This window comes from Phascolarctos cinereus, unplaced genomic scaffold (genome assembly GCF_003287225.1).
Source record: "Phascolarctos cinereus isolate Bilbo 61053 unplaced genomic scaffold, phaCin_HiC Scaffold_4;HRSCAF=312, whole genome shotgun sequence".
Classification (NCBI taxonomy): Eukaryota; Metazoa; Chordata; class Mammalia; order Diprotodontia; family Phascolarctidae; genus Phascolarctos; species Phascolarctos cinereus.
In genome coordinates this window covers 158,387,467-158,408,643 of record NW_027555847.1, presented here as the reverse complement: position 1 = coordinate 158,408,643, position 21,177 = coordinate 158,387,467, and the positions used below count along the sequence as shown (strand labels likewise).

Sequence of the window (21,177 nt, the reverse complement as noted above, 5' to 3'; positions counted from 1 at the left end):
TGAAATAATATAAAGGGAGATGATAATTTAAATGATAGGAACTGATGAGATTACTAAGTGAAACGACATAAAAGCAGAAGAGGGCAGAACCCTGTGAGTGACCCATCATTAGTGGGCATGACCTCGATAAAGATCCAGTAAAGGAGACTAAGAAGGAAAGGTCAGACAGGAAAGAAGAGAAATAAGAGAGAATAATATCCTCAAAACCTAGAGCATCAAGGAGAAAAGGGTGATCAACTGTGTCAAAGGCTGTAGAGAGGTGAAGAAAGATGAGGATTGAGAAAAGGTAATTAGAGCTGGCAATTAAGGTCAGTAACTTTGGAAAACAGTTTTGGTTAAATGAAAGGCCAGAATCCAAACTATAAAGTTAAGAAGAGGATGAGAAGAAAGAAAGTGGAGGTATATATTGTAAATAGCCTTCTGAGGGAATTTAGCTGCAAAAGGGAGAAGAGATGTAGGATAGCTATAGAAATAAGGATAAAGTGAGTTTTCTTTGAGGATGGGAGATATGGGTATGTTTGTGCACAACAGGGAAGTAGGCAGTAGATAGGGATTGATGGAAGATAAATGAGGAAGTACAGAAGATAGAGGAGGAAATCTGCTAGAAAAGACAGGATAGAATGGGATCACTCATGCACGTAGAGGATTTAGCCCTGTCAAGGAGAAAGATCACTTCATTATGTCAAATGAGTGGAGGAGATGGTGACAAAAAAGCATATGAGTAGTATGAAGTAAGAAACAAAGAAGGAACTCTTGGCAAAAGCCCTCAAAAAGTGAAACATGAGGCAAGGTTCTCAGCTGAAAGGGTAGAGGACAAAGGGACCCGGGAGAGGTTTGAGGAGGGAGGAAAAGTTTTGGAAAAACTGCTGTGGTGAATCAGTTAGGGAGGTGAAAAGGGCTTGCCTTGCCACAGTGAAAGCTAGGTTAAGATCATAAATTTGTAGTGGACCAGTCAGCATGGTTTTGTCATTTTCTCCAGCTTCATTCAGTAGCATATGACTAGGAGTGAGGGCAGTGGATTGTGGGAGTAATCTAAGACTAATGCTTGGCAGGGCAAAATATTTGATAGGAAAAAAGACAAGGGAAAAGAGTGTATAGTTGAACAGACCACTCTAAACTCTGGTTTCCTGATGGAATGATGCCTCCAGCTGTAAGCTTAAGTCCAAAGATCATGTCTTTCTGCTGGTTCCTCTGATTTCAGCTCAATTTAATTCAGCAAATATTTATTCAGACTTTACTATGTGTGAGGCAATGTGTTAAGTAAAATAGTGAAAACAAAGATAAGATGGTTTCTAACTTCAAGGAATTTATAATCTAGTAGGGTAATAAGAATACACAAATAACAAGAGTACAAGGTAGAATGTTTCTTTGACAAATTATTATAAGGAAAAATGCCAGGTAGGAAAGAATCAGCACACTCTGAGAGTGCTGAAAAGTGTTCCGAGAGAGAACTACATGTAGCTACAGCTACATGAAGGAGCGAAACACTTGGAGGGGAATCAAGGAAGGAACCAAAAAGTCTAGCATGTTACATTTAAATTGAGCTTTGAAAATGGGAAGGACTTTTGACATGTAGAGATGAGGACAAGGTATTCTGGGGAAACAGAAGAGGCACAGAGGTGGAAAAACAGATGAAAAGATTCATAGAATTTAGGAGTAGGAGGGATTTTGGGGCTCATAACTATTAATTTTACTAATGAGGAAACTGCAGCCCAGAGAAGTGAAATGACTTGTCCAAAGTCACATAGCAAGTTAGTGCCAAAACCTAGACAGGAACATCTCATTTAGCTGTAACTTCTTTATGTTTTCTAATTTTAATTATAACAAAAATGTAATTCTGGTAGAGTTTAAGGAAAGGTGAATCATCCAATTTGGAAGGAACATGAGGGGTGGTGGTGGGAAATAAGTATAGCAGGTGTCTGTAATATCTATATATTTTATCTCTGATGGAAGTAAAGGGAGCCCTGGGAAGTTCCAATAGAAGAAAACACTGGAGAAACACTAAGAAATGGGAGACCCTTGGGCATGACTACACAATTTCTAGTTTTACTCTTTTTTCTTCCTGTGCCCTTGAGAATGACATCTTGCCAACCATACAGGGAGCAGAGGGTTGAGAGTTGCTGTGAGGGGACTGAGGCTCTCTCTCTACCATGTGGCTAAGTGGTGACCCTGGGAACTAGGGTCCTGAGTTCCCAATGCTAACCTGCTGTTGAACATTCTTTGGAGTACAGGGAACAGAGCCAAATGAGAGTGAGACTAAGACTCCCTTAGTGGCCACCCCTGCCACTTCTACTTCTGACTGCTAGAACTGGTGGCAGAAGCAACCAGACAGGATTGGGAGTAAAAGCAGGGGATTGGATTAAGAAGCGATTTGGAATGCCAGACTATAGTTATCGTGAAGCTCAGAGAACTAGTAAGCAAGTTTTAGGAAACTGGCTGATCTCTCTCCCTATGCAGCCCTTGTCTTGTTTAAATTATCTTAAATGAGGTCCAGAGCTGGGGTCCTGTACTTACCCAGATATATTCCTTTATTCCTGCTCCACAAATGGTAGAAGTGGGCATTTTGGGATCTTTCCCAAAAGGGAAAGAGGACAGCAGGTAGAAGGAGTTTGGGGAGATGAATGGGCAGAATTTAAGATCACCTAACTAGTTTCTTTCAAAAAAAAAATTTTTTTTTAATGTATAATATCCAATGTGGCCACAGTGAATTAAAGGACTATATTTATAGGTTCATTGACTGAGAAGGGAAATTCCAGATGTGAAGTGTAGGTGAAGCCATATGTTTTCCTATGATTTTCCAATAATTCAAAGCCATATTTCATCATCTCTTAGTTTAGTCAGTCTAGGCAGCCTGGGACAAATTCATTTCAATCTTTCTTAGAAGTAGGAACAATTAATTGTAAGTTAGGTACCCTCTGGTGGCCAGTGCCGGTACTGCAGCCTGTAAGGGAAGTTATTCCACAGAGCAGCCAGCATAACACAGATAGGAAAATTGGCGGGTAGCTTGAATATAGTATCATCAAAGTATATAATACATACATTGCACTACCTCTTTGGATAATTAATAAAGTAACATCCTGATTTCCCACAGGTCTAAGGGAGGCAGCATATTAGCCAATGTGGGTTGCTATTGCTACTGTAGAGTCATCCCCCACATATCCCCTCCACATTATCCCCCCCCACCCCCCATTGTAGATACCTATAGTGGGAACAACATACACTAGGAACCCTGCCACACAGGGTGGGCTATTTTTTCCCGTAAGAGTTAAGGAAGTCATCCTCGAGTCTTGATTTGTCTAAGACTCAAACCAGGTTTCCCAGGCATAAAAGCCTAGTCTATGAGCTATCAGAGCCCCTCAGACTTGACAGACATCCCACTACTATAGAAGTTAATACATCCTTTTGACCCAACACAGGTTCTGCCCAGATGTTTCTGAATGAAGATGAAGGGGACTATGTGTTCCTGAAACAATACTATGTACCTGATGTTAACCTTTCCATGTTACTGTTAAGTTGACTTCTTTTTCACTGATGACATGGTCTACACTGAAATCCAGAGCCTGAACCAGTGAACTGGCCTGAATCAGGCCTGGTCTAAATAGCAGACTACAATAGTGTCACATAAAATTAGAAAGACAGGACCAGATCAGGGGAGGGTCCTGAAAACCAAGTTTGGATATTTAGAATTTATCACGCAGGAAATGTGGAATCCCTTAAGTTTTTGAATACATATATTATTCAGGTGCCCTCTCTTCCCACCCAAGGGAATGGTTTTCCAGACTTTAAATACAAAACACTAAAAAGAACAGATAACTTCTGTTAGTAATACAATAAATGTTATTCTCTCACAGTGTTGAAGCTTTGAAATATCATTTTGAGTACAAAATGAGGTCAGTGTAATGAAATTAATTTTGTGGTTTGTACACTGGCCTCTCTGCTCAGAAGCCAAGTTCAAAATGCACAATTCCTAATTCTTTTTGATCAATAGCAGAATTTTTAGAATAAACTGATATCCTTCAAAGGGAACATATTGAAACATGTTACTCATTTTGACATGTAAGTTTTTGTGTGTTTATTAAAAAATAATTTTTTTCTTTTGTTGTAGCTACAGTTCATATACGGCTTATGAATACCAATAAGTTCTTCACTGATATATACACTCTTTATTCTGGGACTCTGAACAACAATGGGTTAATTATGTCCAGACTAGCTGTATCTCTCCAAATAGACTGATAAATAGGGAATAGATGCATTAAATGGCACCAACCTACTGCCTAGTATAGAGTCCAAGAAGGTTTTCTTCAGCAGCTGGGTAACCAATTGTTTATCTATCTTTCTTCCTACCTTTAAACCGACAAAACAGAAAACAGTATATGCATCTTTGTGGTGGATTGGTATATCTTCATGTATTATCAAAGTGGTAGTATTTGATTTGAGGTGATGGAAACATTGTCAAAACCTGTTTATAAGCCCTTGGTCAGACTGAAGAAATTATATAACCAATAATTATGGAGGCATGTAAGTGATTCATCAAATACCCTCCAATTACGAAGTTTCCTAATTGTCTGAATACAAACTTGGGATTGTGGGATGTACCAATGGACCCAATTCAGAACACTCAGGTGAATCCCAGATTAGCAATGATTATTCTGAACCTTAAAGATGTTATTCTCTTTAGGGTTCAGCTATCCCAGGCCTACAGGGGGTCATACCATCTATCTACAGTTTTAGTTAAATATTATGTCAGAAAGAAAATCATGTCAGAAAATAGCCAATCTGCTATTAAGTAGCTTTCTTATATATATTTCTAATTATCTTACCCTGGTGTGTTATTTCTTAATTTGAATATTATTTTCCCCTCAAAACCTAGAAGACCCAAATTTGGTGGTATGAGATGTCTGACTGACGGATTAGAAGAGAAAGAAGGCACAGATGTCAGAATTGGCTGTCTGGTTATGGTAGTAGTAGCAGATAAGGGACAGACAATTGAGAGTTAGGTGTGGCAGAACTTCTAACCCAGAAACCCAAGTAGGTTCAAGGACTAGGGATGATCCATTGTCTAATATAGCATCTCACATATAGCAGGTAATTAAAAAAATGTTTTTTGAACTGAATTTGTTAAATTGTATCCAGGGGACTTATTATTTCCATTTGGGGTCAGTGAACCTGGAAAGGTTAGAAAAAAGTTAAAAGCAAAAGCCTTGAGGCTGAGGGCAAGGTTTTCTGAATTAGTTCCAAAGAGGAAATGGAATCCCTGTGAAACAGATCAAAATCAGAAAGGCCAAAATTCCATCCCTGATCCTTTATATCTTTCCAGTGGCAAAAGTATCTTGGAGGCTGCTGTAGCCTATCAAGAGTCGGAGACTCAGGTTCTTTGAGGAAGGCTGTTGAAATGAAAAACTTTTTCGAACATTTAAAAAATACATTGCATAAGCATCAATTCTTTTAAAATTGTCCCAATAAAATCAACACCTATCCTATTGGGTGGATTCCCTATGGAAGACTTATGGGAGAACATAGGTAAGAGGTGCACAGGATAAGAAATTTTTGTGTGGATGGATTGCCATCTGTATACTCCTAGCATACCGGTAAGATCATATTTCCACTGAATTACTGTGCATGCAATGAGATTATGATGATCAATCTGGACCACCACTAGGTGTTGAGCTCCTTAGAGAAACTGTTGCCATGGTTCAAAGGAAGCCTTGGGGGGGGGCATTAACTCCTTCTTACAGACTTTCTAGGGCTGCTCTGCTGAAGACAGTTTCCAGGAACAGAATAAGCCTAGTAAATCATGGTTCAATCTTTGAAAGTATCACCACCAAACTGATAAAGAAGGCATTTGCTTCCATCATAAGAACATTGAGCATCAGGGTAAGCCTGGATGAGGGTAGTGGTAATGATGCACATCTTGAACTACTAGATTAACTGAGCTGCTGCTTAGTCATTATAAGTTCTAAGAGATCTTTAGTGTCAGTAATAAGGGAAGAAAATGATGAGTAATGTGTGATGGAAGTAGTAAGAGCACTCCACGAACTGCTAAATATTCTGTGGTCACGAAGGCTACCTATGTTAAACTGCATCCATGTTCTGGGGTTCTCTCCTTTATACTTTAGCAACCCTCAGTGTCCTAAGAATTCTAACTATCCAAATGGGCATTTTCCTAGCTACAAGTGGCATTTGTGGAGAGTTATTAAAGTTTGTAGTTACTTGATCTCATTTGTGGAGATCATAATGTTTAAGTAGTTGACTACTCCCTGCTCTAGTAGGAGTGAAAAATCATGTTTATGAACTGCTGGAAAGGTGGCAGGTATGTTATAGACCAAATGTTATCATCTTATACTCATACTGTCTGAGTTGCATCAAAACCAGTTCTCCTCCATCTCTGGGAGGGATCTGTATTAGGTTACATGTTCCATTCAGGTACAGCACACCGAGGTATGTCCCCATAAAGATCGCATTAAAGGATCAATTGTCATGGCACACTGAGCTCACTGATCTTCTTCACAAAGGAAAGCTCTTCCCCTTTAGGGGCCATGAGTGGCCAGATAAGCTTCTACCTCCACAATATCTTGCAGAGGTTTTTTCCTTTTCACTCTCTGCCATAACCCTAGTCCAGGGCTTCATCCCATGTTCTGTGAATTATTGTAATATTCTTTTTTTTAAAGAAATTATAACTTTTGTTTTTAATATAACATTTAATGAAACTTCACTGACAGGCTATGTGGTGTATAGGATAGAATGCTGGACTTTAAGCCAGGATGGACCTTGGTTCAACCCCTCCCTCAGACATCTGTGTATAGCTGTATGACCCTCAGCAGGTCACTTAACCTCTCTGGATCAGTTTCCTTACCAGTTAAAATGAAGGGATTGGAATAGATGACCTCTAATATACCTTCCAATTTTGAATCTATGACCACTTCTGAATATAATCCCCTCTCAGCATTCCTACCCAGCAAGCCATCCCTTGTAACAAAGAATGAAAAGGAAGGGGAAAAAAGCAGTCAACTAGCATTTATTATGCATCTACTACATGCCAGGTGGACAAGTAGGTGGTGCAATGGATTGAGTGCCGGGCCTGGAGTCAGGAAAACCTGAGTTCAAATCTGACCTCAGATACTTACTAGATATGTAACCCTGGGCAAGTTACCTAACCCTGTTTGCCTCAGTTTCTTCATCTGTAAAAAATGAGCTAGAGAAGGAGATGGCAAAATCCAGTATCTTTGCCAAGAATATCCCAAACGGAGTCATGAAAAGTCAGACACAACTGAAACAACTGAACAACATGCCAGGCACTGTGCTAAGTGCTGGGGATACAAAAAAAGGCAAAAGACAGTCCCTGCTCTTAAGGAGCTTACAGTATAATGGGGGAGATAATATGCAAATAATTCTATACAAACAAGACATATGCAGAGGAGAAACTGGAAATAATCAACAGAAGAAAGGCACTAACAGTAAGGGGTGGTTAGGAAAGGCTTCTTCCAGAAGATGGGACTTTAGTTGAGATCTGAAGGAAGCCAGGGAACCTAAAAGGCAGAGATGAAGGAGAGAATTCCAGGTATGGGAGGACAGCCAGCAAAAATGCTCAGAGTTGGGAGATGAGTGATACAGTCACACTTTCACTGTGCTTTAGGAAGATCAATTTCACAGGTGAGTAAAGGATGGGACTACAATGGGGAGAGATCTGAAGCAGGGAGAAAAATCAGAAGGCTATTGAAATAGTCCAGGTGTGAGGTGATGTGGGTCTGTACCAGGGTGGTGGTGGTTGTGTCAAAGGAGAGAAGGAGCATGTGCAAGAGATGCTATAAAGGTATAAACAACAGAACTTGACAACTAATTGTGTTGAGAAGGGTGAGAATAAGGAGATGAGGATAACATCTAAGTTGGGAGACTAGGTGACTAGGAGGATGGTAGTACCCTTGGTAGTAATAGGGAAGTTAGAAAAGAGGCTTGGGAAGAAAGATAATAGGCTCAGTTTGGGATGTTGAGGTTAAGATGTCTATAGGATATTACTTTTGAAAAGGCTAAAAGACAGTTGGAGATGCGATACTGAAAGTCAGGAGAAAGTCTAGACAAAGTCAGGAGTTAAGTCTAGACAAATCTGAGAATTATCTGCATAGAGATAGTTGAATCCAACAATCACATGGAAGGTGTCTGAGAACAATATTCTACATACTAGGGATGGGGAACCTGCAGCCTCAAGGCCACATGTGGCCCTGTAGGTCCTCAAGTGTAGCCCTTTGACGGAATCCAAACTTCACAGAACAAATCCCTTTAATAAAAGGATTCGTTCTAGAAAACTTTGACTCAGTCAAAAGGACTGCACCCAAGGACCTAGAAGGCCATATGTGGCCTGGAAGCTGCAGGTTCCCCACCTCTGCAATGAAGGCAGAAAGAGCATTTTCTCAAATTTTTTTTCCCAGCCTAAACCTGGTCATTATAATTACATAATTGTTTTATTGTTCTTTCTACTATAATATTCTTCTAACTAGCTTTCTGATACCAGTTGCTCCCCTATCCAAGCTATCTTTTTACACACCTAGCCAAAATAATTTTCATAATGCACAGGACTCACGAAATCATTACTCTGCTCAAATGTCTTCAATGACTTTCTATAGTTTATGAGACAAAAGACAAATTCCTCAATCTAGCATCCATGCTCTTGACACTTTGCCTCTAACCTACCTTACCAATTTCATTTCACACTGCTTTCCTTCATATATCTGACATTCCAGCCAGCCTAATCAGACTACTAGCTATTCTTTAATCTTGTACACTCTCCCACTCTTCACACAGATTGCTTGGAATGCACTTCTTTCTCATCTTAATCTGTTGAAATCCTTGTATTTCCAGACCTAGTTCAGTCCTTCCCCCCCCAAAAAAAAAACCCATCTTCCCTCACCTCCCAGGTAAAAGTGATCATTCTTTCCTTAAACTTTCCTAAAACACTTTGGATCTTTCCTCTGCCTGTATGACATTCTAGTTTGAATCATATTTATGTTGAAACCTTGCTTCTTGAGAGCAGAGATTCTGTTGTTTTCCATCTCTGCATATCCATCTTAGGTTAAATTTTGGCTTGGTCATTGAAGAATTCTTGGGGTGGGGTTGTACAATTTATATGGGCTAGAAACCCAGTCAGTTCTCTCTTTTGTCAAGAAAAACTTTCTGGTGGTTAGAAAGGTGAGAGAATTGAGGCCATTTGCTAAAAGTCCCCTCTTATATCCTCCTCATCTCACATCACCTAGATGCCTTCTGTCACTATCTCCTCTCCTTCACTCATCTCATATTAGGTGGTCCCTTTTGTCAAGTCAAGCTTCAATTCATGTACAAATGATTCCATTCAATCCTGTCTTCCCCAGCAGATTGCCTCTTCTATCATCCCTACTCTATCACTAATCTTCAGTCTCTCCCAGTCCACTGGCTGCATCTCTGCTGCCTATAAACATACCCCCCCATCTGTCCCCACCCTAAAAAAAAACCAAACCCTCACTTGATTCATCTATCCCTGATAGCTTGTTCTCTCCCACCCCCTTTTGACTAAATTCTTGGAAAAGGCCATTTACAATATATGCCTCTACTTCCTTTTCATTCTCTTCTTAATTCGCTACAGTCTGGCTTCTGACCTTATCATTCATTTGAATGATTTAGGCTTTTGTTTAGTGCCTGTAAAGAAATTCCAAGAGACTCAATCCCTTAACATCAGAACTAAGAACTGACTAAGCTCTTTGCTGCCCTCAGATAACCCTAAAAGCACTGCAGCTAGAAATGGGAGCACAGGGGGACAGAAAAAGCCTAATAATCCAAATAGTCTATTCACCAAAACTTAGGCAGATGCATATCCCAGTTGCATGTGCTCTCACCCATCTGGCCTAGAAGAGAGTTCCTAGTTGTGGAGAAGCAGTGGCAGAACAATATCTCAGCCTAAGAGATGAAAGTCTAAGAGAGTGGAACTAGAAGGAAAGTGATGGAGTTCTGAATGCCAACTTCCTATCGAGAGGAGAGGGGATTTTTCTGGACAATGAAAAGTTCTTGGACTATATTATTCGGAAGAGTGGTAGAACTCTTAGATAGCTCTAGCTTTTTAGGAACAGGATACCACGGTTGGGGGTGGGGCAGGAGGGCAGCAAAGGACTAACTAAGCCTTGATACGAGGAAGCAAAAGATATGGACCCTATTCTCTGTTATAGCCATTAATCATTAAGACAGTGCTGGTCAGATGGAAAGGCATTTCCCTCTGCAGCACCCTCAACTTAATTTTCTTCTCTGGGAGTAATGTAAGCCCTTAGGTAGTGCCATAAAGCTAGAATCCTGTATGTGGTAGGATTCACTGGAAGTGTGGAGAGAATTGTGTCATCTAATTATGGGCTATTCCAAATGCTTTATGTGTTTTCTGCATTTTTTGTGGGATATATATAGGGACATATAAATGTATGTAAGTGTGTGTGTGTGTGTGTGTGTGTGTGATAAGCATTATGACCTTGACTGCTTGCTTGTGGATCACTTTATCTACATCTGTGGAAATTAAGACTTCCACCCAATCTAGCAAGCAACAGACACAGCTATAGGCACTGAAGAAATAACATTTGTGAATCAGGAGCTGCTATCTCTCTTCATCTTGAAATTACAAGCCTTACTTACAGATTGGAACTCCGCATAACTATTCATTGCTTGACCAGACCCCCCAAAATTACATAGTAGAATTCACGGTTCAAAAAAAGGGGTTCTCGGGGCAGCTAGGTGGTGCAGGGGATAGAGCACTGGCCCTGGGTTGAGGAGGAGCTGAGTTCAAAACCAGCCTCAGACATATAACACTTACTAGCTGTGTGACCCTGGGCAAGTCACTTAACCCCAACTGCCTAAAAAAAAAAGAAACAAAAAAAGGGGTTCCCTGTAATCATTACACAGGAAGGAAACACCTTTATCCTTGATATTCTCTTGAGGCCCTAGGGCAAACTTCTTTCTCTTTGGGCTATAGAGGATACAAGGAGACACTTGTATACAAAGCTCACTTTTTTTTCCCAATCTCACTACTTGTCAGTGTTGAGTGAGATATATGGGGCATAGATTAGCAGTTGTACGTGTGAAGGAATATCTACAGGTTCAGCTCTCCCTCAAGTTCACTTTCTTTTTGAGCCCTGGAACTCCCACTAGACCAGAGCCAAAGTGAGCACAACTATATTAGAACCAGAACAGAATGTTCCAGCCAGTGGCAGGCTCCCTGCTCCTCCACTCCCCCACCCCTTCCCCTTACTTGTCTCCTTTGCTTTTTGCAGACTTTTCCCTATCTCCATTCTTCTCTGAGTCTCAGCCCTTTGTACCTCAAGGGATTTTTCTTGGGACTGCTGGACTGATGAGTAGCTAGGGAAGAATGCAGAATGTGTACCATAAAGTCTAGTCCTTGCTGGAGAACAGTTTGTTTTTCCCTAAAAAGGGTAGTCTACATGGTTACTTAAGAACCTTTCTTCTGTGACTGGGAGCTGCTCTGCTACAGCTCCAGGAACACTGTTTAGGCACAATGCCAGAGCTTCAGGAAAAGTTTTAGATTTTTTTTTTTGTCTCTGAGAACTGGTGACAGGGTAGCTCCCAGATTGGCTATTATAAACTGTATTCTACCCTAGGAGAATCGTAGAGAAAACTATAGCTTGTGCTCCCATTTCCAGCTTGCAGTCCTTTTAGGGTCATCTGAGGGCAGCAAAGAGCTTAGTCCATTTATAGTCAAAGCTAGAGCACAAAGATAAGCAAACCACACTGCCAACAAAACATGCTAGTTAGCAAGGCCAGTCTGTGAGGCCCCACCCACAAAGAGCATACACAGACACTGACAGCTCCTTCCTAGGAGGGCTCTGGGCTCCAGACCTGGCTTCCTGGAAAAAGCAGCCAGAAGTTCACTGTTTCAGAGACAATGGTTACCAAAGTCCTGGGTTAAGCGGGACAATTCCATTATTGACCTAAGTTTGGAATCTGCTGACTACTTTTCTTATTCCTTCTCTAACTTTTTTTTTTCTTTATAGCTCTGAATGTTAATACACAGTTTTATCCACGAGTTTATAATCCTCAGGGCTTTTTGGAATAAAGCTGTTAAATAAATTCAAATCAAGACCCTCTTAAGGAATTTATTCCAAGGCTAAAAACAGGTGACTGGGCCCCCAAACTTCCAGAAGACAGCACTTAAGTTCTTCTCCCAAGAGCTTATTTGGAACCATTAACCAACACAAACCACGGAATAGAAGCTGCCTTGCTCTGTTACTCAAGCAAACCAGTTGGATGAGTAATCATCTCATCCCTGTGAAGGAAGGCTCTGGGTCAAACTAATTACAAGAGTAACTCTTGTTTTAAAATGTTCTCCAGATCCAGCACACTCAAGGTAACATGGCATTTATCCATTTATTGGGTATTGGGAAGCCAGAACTCATATAAAAAAAAAATCCATCCAATATTCCCAGTTTTTAAAGTTCCATTCACTTTCCAGAGGGTTTTAAAGTTCTTTAGACTTAGCTCCAGCCTGAAGTTTGAACTCCCTCTGGAAGGGAAACTCATGGAACTGTCACTGGAACATTTTTAGTGAGTTCCACTTTTCACAAAACTACTTATAATACAGCCATAGGATCCTAGATCTAGAGCTGGAAGACCCCTCAGGCATCACTGGCCACCTCAACTCCCCAATTTCCAGTTAGCTTAAAAGGGAGATGGAGAATAGAAAATCTCAACCGCCAGAGAAGGGTTAAATTCAACCCTGTCTTTCATGGTTAAAGCTGAACTTCAGTAGAAACTGTTACATGGAGGTATACAGTTCCTCAACCCTCTCAAACTTAAACTGCCACCTTGGGGACTGAACTCCACCTAGAAGAAAAACATACCTGGGACTGCTACACAGGCAATACCAGAAAATTCTCAAGTCCCTCTCTTATCCCAGAGTCTCATATAAATATTTAGCCTTAAGGGACTGTTCTGAGTGGCTTGGAACCCCTCCAAAAGGAAACACATTTGGGGCTGCTAGACAGGTAAACCCTTTCCCGTTGGGCTTGAATAATATCTTCTGCATTATCTGAATAATTTGCTTTAATAATAAGTGTGAAGTCCAGGACCCCTTTCCCTCAATGTTGTGGCTTTAGTGCCTTACTGCTACTCCTCAGAGCACGATGAACCATTTGAGTGATCATCTTCTATCACCAGAAGACACACTGCTTCCTCTCCTGGGAAAACTGTTGATTTTAAGGGATAAAATCTTAGCATCAAATATCTCTGATAAGCGTCTAATATCTAAGATATGTAGGGAAATTATTTCAAATATGTAAGGCCAAGAGTCATTACTCAACAGATAAGTGGTCAAGGGACCTGAGCAAGCACCTGTCTTATAGGAACCCAACCAATGAGTATAAGTGTAAGTGAGGGCCACATGAGGCCCCCATAAAAATTATTTTTAAAAAGTTCAACCTGTTTTGTCTTGGGTGAAAATAGGGAGAAAGATAAGGATGTCTACTCTCATTAAGAGAATCCTAAAAGTCAGTGAATAACTGGTAGTTGCTATAGAGAAATTAAGGGGCCACCATACTGGCTGTTTGGGAGTACAAGTCCATTAAATAATTTTTAAAAACCTTAACGTAGGATTGGGTTTCATGTTGGTCACTGAGTATTGAATCTTTCCTGCTTGGGATTGTTTCACACACATAAAAATCTTCCCCCTGGGATGGAATAATTCCAACAGCATTACATATTGATACAGCCTTCAATGATGGTGAGGATATGGCTAACTACTGCTTCTACCATGTAACTAGTAAGCACTAAAGTTAAATATATGTTCCTTAGTAACATGGCACGTAGAGAAAATGGCACATTGGCACACAGGAACGTGGTGTATATAAAAGAGCAATGTGCAATAAGGCTGGAAAGGTAGGCCAGAGCCAGAGAGTGAAGTGTTTTGAATATCAAACGAAGGAAGGAGTTTGTTATGCTGGCACTTCTTGAGCAGGTCTAACAGTCACATTTGTACTATAGGATATCAATTTGACACTTGTATTATGGAGGATGGACTAAAGCAGAGGAGAGGAGAGGTAGGGAGACCAATTAGAAAACTACAGCAACAGCCCAGGTGAAGAGTTTTAAAGGCCTAAACCATATTTGTGGCCATAAGAATGGAGAGAAGGGATGAAACCTTTCTTAAAATGACAAGTGGCATTGATCTAAAACTAAGAGCAATTATTATTTGTAATAGGGATAAATTTGAAGTCTTCTGAGTAAGATTGGGGGTGAAGCAAGGATTATCTATTATCCCTACTATTATTCAATACTGTATTGGAAATGCTAGTTATACAGATAAGACAAGAAAAAAAATTGGAGGAATAAAAATAGGCAATGAGGAACAAAATGATCACTCTTTGCAGATGATATGATGACATATAAAGAACCCAAGCAAATCAGTAAAAAAAAAGTTGAAACAATTAACAACTCCAGTAAAGTCGCAGGATATAAAATAAACCCATATAAATCAGCATTTCTATATACTACCAACAAAACCTAACAGGAAGAAATAGAAAAAGAAATTCTATTTAAAATAACTGTAGACAATATAAAATACTTGGGAGTTTACCTGCCAAACACAGGGACTATATGAACATGATTACAAAATGCTCTTCACACAAATAAAGACAGATATAACCAACTACAGAAATATTAACTACTCATGAGTAGGCTAAGCCAATGACAAATCTCCCTAAATTAATTTACATATCAATCTAACTACCAAAGAATTATTTTATAAGCACTAGAAAAACAACAAAATTCATCTGGAAGAACAAAATGTCAAGAATATCAAAGGAATCAAAGAAAAAAATGTAAAGGAAGGCAGCTTAGTAATAACAAATTTCATACTATATTACAAAGTGGTAATCATTAAAACAATCTGGTACTGGCTAAGAAACAGAGTGGTGAACATGAATTCTGAAGGCAGAACCAAGATGGCTGAGAAAAGACAAACTCCTCTCATCAATTTTAAATAATGCCCTAAAAAATTCTGGAGCAGCAGAATCCACAAAAGGACAGGGTGAAACAATTTTCTAGTCCAAGGCAACTTAGAAAGTCAGCAGGAAAGGTCTGTCTCACCTGGGTGACAGTGGAGTGAAGTTCAATTCAGGCTGCAAAAGAGAAGACCAGGCACTAGGAAACCAGGAGCAGGCCTTAGGAGGGACTGAATCAGCAACAGCAGCCACTGCTTCCAGAACTCACACGGTAAGGAGGTCAAACAAGTAGTCAAAAGGAGATTACAAGGGTCTTTTCATGGGCACCAAGGGCAGGACTCTCTTCATTTGCCCACACTTGGATCTAGGTCCCAGTTCTGAGTGGCAGTTGCGGGGCAAGGAGACACCAGAGGTTGGGGCCACAGGGCAGCAGGGACCCTCGTCACAGTTCCAGGGCAGAAAAGAGTGCTTGTAGTCACTCACAGACCAAAGCACAGGCCAGAAGAGAAGTAAATGCACATCTCCTTAGATCATACTACCTCAGAAGAAAATAAAACTTACAGGTCCCTAGAAGTATCATTGAAAACAGCTGCACAAAAGCCCTGAACCTTAGAACAGTGCACCCTCCACACTGGAGCCAGAGCCCACTTTAACAAAGAGTTAAAAGTCGGGGCAGCTAGGTGGCGCAGTGGATAGAGCACCAGCCCTGGATTCAGGAGGACCTGAGTTCAAACCCGACCTCAGACACATGGCACTTACTTAGCTGTGTGACCCTGGGCAAGTCACTTAACTCCACTGCCTAGCCAAAAAAAAAAAGAGAGAGAAAAAAAGTTAAAAGTTGAGAAATAAGCTGGAAAAATGAGCAAAGAGAAAAAAATTCTGAATACAGAAAGTTACTATGGTGACAATGAAGATCAAAACACACACTCAGAAGACAACAAAGTCAAAACTCCTATATCCAAAGCCTCAAAGAAAAATATGAATTGGTCTTAGGCCATGGAAGAGCTTAAAAAGGGTTTTAAATATCAAGTAAGAGAGGGAGAGGAAAAATTGGAAGGGAAAGTCATGAAAAAGGGTCAAGAGGTTGGTAAAGGAGGCATAAAAAAATACTGAAAAAAATAACACCTTAAAAAACAGAATTGGGGCGGCTAGGAGGCACAGTGAATAGAGCTCTGACCTTGAAGTCAGGAGGATCTGAGTCAAATCCAGCCTCAGACACTTAACACTTACTAGCTGCGTGACCCTGGGCAAGTCTCTTAACCCCAACTGCCTCACCAAAAAAAGAAAAAAAGCAACCCCTCCCAAAAAACAAACAAAAAAACCCCTCAGAATATGCCAAATGGAAAAAGCACAAAAATTCACTAAAGAAAAGAACTCCTTAAAAAGTAGAAATGGGGGGCAGCAGCTAAGTGGCGCAGTGGATAGAGCACTGGCCCTGAAGTCAGGAGGACTTGAGTTCAAACCCAGCCTCAGACACATGGCACCTACTTAGCTGTGTTACCCTGGGCAAGTCACTTAGCCCCAATTCCCTAAAATGAAAAAAAAAAGTAGAACTGGACAAATGGAAAAGAAGGTACAAAAGTTCACTGAAGAAAACAATTTCTTAAAAATTAGAACCGAGTAACTGGAAGCTAATAATTCCATGAGACATCAAGAAACAATAAAACAAAACCAAAAGAATGAAAAAATAGAAGACAATGTGGAAAATCTCAATGGAAAAACAATACAGGAGAGATAATTTAAGAATTATTGGACTTCCTGAAAGCCATGATAAAAAAAAAGAGCCTAGATATCATCTTTCAAGAAATTATCAAAGAAAACTGTCCTGATATCGTAGAACCAGAGGGTAAAATAGAAATCGAAAGAATCCACCAATCACCTCCTGAAAGAGATCCCAAAATGAAAACTCCCAGGAATATTATAGCCAAATTCCAGAGCTCCCAAATCAAGGAGGAAATATTGCAAGCAGCCAAAAGGAAACAATTCAAGTATGGTAGAGCCACAGTCAGGATAACATAAGATTTAGCAGCTTCTACATTAAAGAACTGAAGGGCTTGGAATATGATATTCTGGAGGGCAAAGGAGCTAGGATTACAACCAAAAATCACCTACCCAGCAAAACAGTATAATCTTCAGGGGAAAAAAATGGACATTCAATGAAAGAAAGGAGTTTCAAGCATTCCGGATGAAAAGACCAGAGCTGAATAGAAAATCATACTTCCAAATATAAGACTCAAGAGAAGTATAAAAAAGTAAACAGGAAAAGGAAATCATAAAGAACTTAATAAGGTTAAACTGTTTACACTCCCACATGGAAAGATGATACTTATAACTCATAAAAACTTTCCCATTATTAGGGCAGTTAGAAGGAGTATATATAGATAGATGGCAGAGGAATGATTTGAATATGATGGGATGATATCTAAAAATTAAAATCAAGGTTTAAGAAAGAGGAATGCACTAGGAGAAAGGGAAATGAAGAGGTAGAATGGGGTAAATTATCTCACATAAATGAGGCAAGAAAGAGCATTTACAGTAGAGGTGAAAACAGGAGAGGTGGCAGGAAATGCTTGGACTTTACTCTCATCGGAACTATTCAAAGAGGGAATAACATATATGCTCAATTGGGTATAGAAATCTATCTTATCCTATAGGAAAGTAAGAGGGGAAGGGGATAAGAGAAGGGAGGGGTGTTAATAGAAAGGAGGAGGGATTAGGGAAGGCGGCAGTCAGAAGCCAAACATTTGAGGAGGGAGAGGGTAAAAGGAGAGAGAGAACAGAATAAAGGGTGGGGGGGAATAGGATGGAGGGCAATACAGTTAGTAATCTTAACTGTGAAAAAAATTTCTGAAGCAAGTTTCTCTAACAAAGGCATCATCTCTCAAAAATGTAGGGAACCAAGTCAAATTTATAGAAATAAAAGCCATTCCCCAATTGATAAATGATCAAAAAATATGAAGTTTTCAAATATTTATAGCAACTCTTTTTGTGGTGGCAAAGAACTGGAAATTGAGGGGATGTCTATCAATTGGGGAACAGCTGAACAAGATGTGATATATAATCATGATGGAATACTATTGTGATTTAAGAAATGATGAACTAGATGCTCTCAGAAAAACCTAGAAAGACTTATACGAATTGATGCAAAGTGAAATGAGCAGAACTAGGAGAAAGTTGTATAAAGTAATACCAAAACTGTATAATTATCAATTGTGAATGACTTAGCTATTCTCATTAATACAATGATCCAAGACAATTCTAAAGAACTTATGATGAAAAATGCTATCCATCCCCAGAGAAGGAACTGATGGAGTCTGAATACAGATCAAAGCATACATTTTTAATTTTCTTTATTTTTCTTGGGTTTTTATTTCGGTCTATGTTTTCTTTTACAACATGACTAATATGTAAATGTTTTACATGACTACACATGTGTAACCTATATCAAATTGCTTGCCTTCTCAATGAGGGGGATGGGGAGGGAGGGAGAGAATTTGGAACTCATTTTTAAAAACAAATGTTGAAGACTATTTTTACATGTAATTGGAAAAAAAGAAAAAACTAAAGAAAAAAAGAAAAAAAAGAAAGAGTGGTGGATCAGTGTAATTGATTAGGCACACAATGACAAATGACCATCGTAATCTAGTGTTTGATAAACCCAAAGATCCATGCTTTTGGGATAAAAACTCAGCATTTGACAAACACTGCTGGGAAAACTAGAAAGCAATTTGGAAGAAACTAGGCATGGACCAACGTATACCGAGATAAAGTCAAAATGGATAAATGATTTAGACATAAAGGGTGATATCATAAGTAAATTACAGTAGCATGGAAAACTACCTGTTAGATCCATGAATAAGGGAAGAGTTTATGACTAAACGAGATAGAGGCCAATTTTGATTATATTAAATTAAAAAGGTTTTGCACAAACAAAACCAGTACAGCCAAAAGGAAAAGGAAAACAAAAAAAAACTGGGGAAAAAAATTTTTTTACAGCAAGTTTCTCTGTACTGATAAAGACCTCATTTCTTAAACGTGTAGGGAACTGAGCTAAATTAATAAAAATAAAAGCCATTCCAAAACAGATAAATGGTCAAAGGATATGAACAGGCAGTTTTCAGAAGAAATCAAAGTTATCAATAGTCATGTGAAAAATACTCTAAATCATTATTGATTAGAGCAATACAAATTAAAACAACTCTGAGATATCACTTCATACCTATCAGATTGGCCAGCATGATAGAAAAAGGAAATGACAAATCTTAGAGGGCATATGGAAAATTTGGGACACTAATGCACTGCTGGAAGAGTTGTGAACGATTCTAACTACTCTGGAGAACAATCTGGATGAAACTATGCCTAAAGGGGTAAAAAAACCCCAACCCTGCATACCCTTTGATCCAGCAATACCACTATTAGGTCTGCATCCCAAAGAGATCAAAGAAAGGGTAAAAGAACCTACTTGTACAAAATTTTTTATATCAGCTCCTTTTGTAACGGCAAAGAACTGGAAACTGAGGGAATGCCCATCAATTGGGGAATGACTGAAGAAGTTATGGTATATGATTGTCACAGAATACAATTGTGTTGTAAGAGCATCTAGGTGGTATGGTGAATAGAGCTCTGACCTTGGAGTCAGGAAGACCTGAGTTCAAATCCAGCCTAAGACACTTGACACTTACTAGCTGTGTGACCCTGGGCAAGTCTCTTAACCCTGACTGCCTCACCAAAAAGCAAAAATGAAACAAACAAACAAAAAAACCAAGCAGGATGATAAAAAGAAAAAACCTGGAAAGACTTACATAAACTGATGCAAAGTGAAGTGAGCAGAAAAAGAACATTGTACACAGTAACAATTCTTTTTTTTAAAGTCAATTGGGGTTAAGTGACTTGCCCAGGGTCACACAGCTAGTAAGTGTCAAGTGTTTGGTCTGAGGCCGAATCCGAACTCAGGTCCTCCTGACTTCAGGGCCAGTGTTCTATGCATTGCACCACCTAGCTGTCCCCACAGTAACAATTCTTACCTAGTCTTAAATCACTGAATGGGTGTTACCTCAGACAAACTTAGACCTAGGAAAGACCTTAGCTTAAAAAGGCCAAGGTCTCCCACTGGATCTGGTGTCATCTCCAGTCATCCTGACCTATCTTGCTACTGAATTCAGATGACCCAGGAGGAGAGAGTGAGGCTGATAACTTTGCACAGCTCTGCCTCACTTAAATCCAATTCACTTGCAAGTGATATCACCCTCTTGATGTCATTGGTCCTTTCTGAGAAAGAAGGACAAACAACAATGAGACCCATTTTGTGCACGCTGAATTTAAGATGCCTACAAGATATCTAACTGGAAATATCCAATAGGTGCCTGGTGGTTCAGAATAGGTTGGACTAGTTCAGAAGTTCTTAACCTGAGGTCCATGAACTTGTTTTTAAAACAGTTTGATAAAAATCATATTTCAATATAATTGGTTTCCTTTGTAATCTTATGTATAGCTTATTTTAGGCATTTTAAAACTATTCTGAATCCACAATCTTTAACAGACTGCTAAAGGCATTCATGATACAAAAAAAAGGTTAAGAACTCCTAGAATGAAGATTGTTCTATGTGAAATTTTGTGAGTTAGGCTTTATCTGCCTTTGTCAAATCTTTTGAAAGAATTCTTCCTTCTCAAAATCAAAGACAAAACAAATTTCAGTTTTCTGTTCTCCCAACATATCTTCTAAAGTGTCAATTTCATTAGGATTTATTAGAATTACTACTATGTACACTTGTCTATACCCTTTCCTAAAACATCAATAGCCCAGGATAGTTCAGGAGTCATGCTGGTAATTAGGACTCTAATGGCCATGGGACTTGGGCTTGTTTGCTCCTGTTGGGGAGTTTTGACCCCTCTATCTCCAGTGTGGAGAAATATCCATGAATCTGACCCTGGAGAGTGTACAGCATTCAACCAACTAACTGTCCAAAGTGCCAGCCACCCAATAAGAATCCTCATGTTTTAAGCTCCATCAGCTATACTGGCTGAAGAATGACTGCTTCTGAGATTCCCACACCATTTACCATGTTACTAATACAGTTCAGGGAGTCATTTAAGGTTATGTACTTTTCAACTGCATGCTTTAAGAGCCCTTAAAAAACACAGATCACGGCCTCAGCAGTATCTGTGTGTCTTTAAAGGCACCTGAAGAAAAAGGCTGTTACTAGCATCAAAAAACTGTTTGATT

The 21,177-nt window shown here is 39.5% G+C and overlaps 1 protein-coding gene across 1 annotated transcript in view; it reads right to left on the bottom strand.

Annotated features, from left to right (window-relative positions):
- Window positions 1-21,177, bottom strand: part of RUSC2 (RUN and SH3 domain containing 2) — a 99,808-nt gene that overhangs the window by 77,131 nt on the left and 1,500 nt on the right.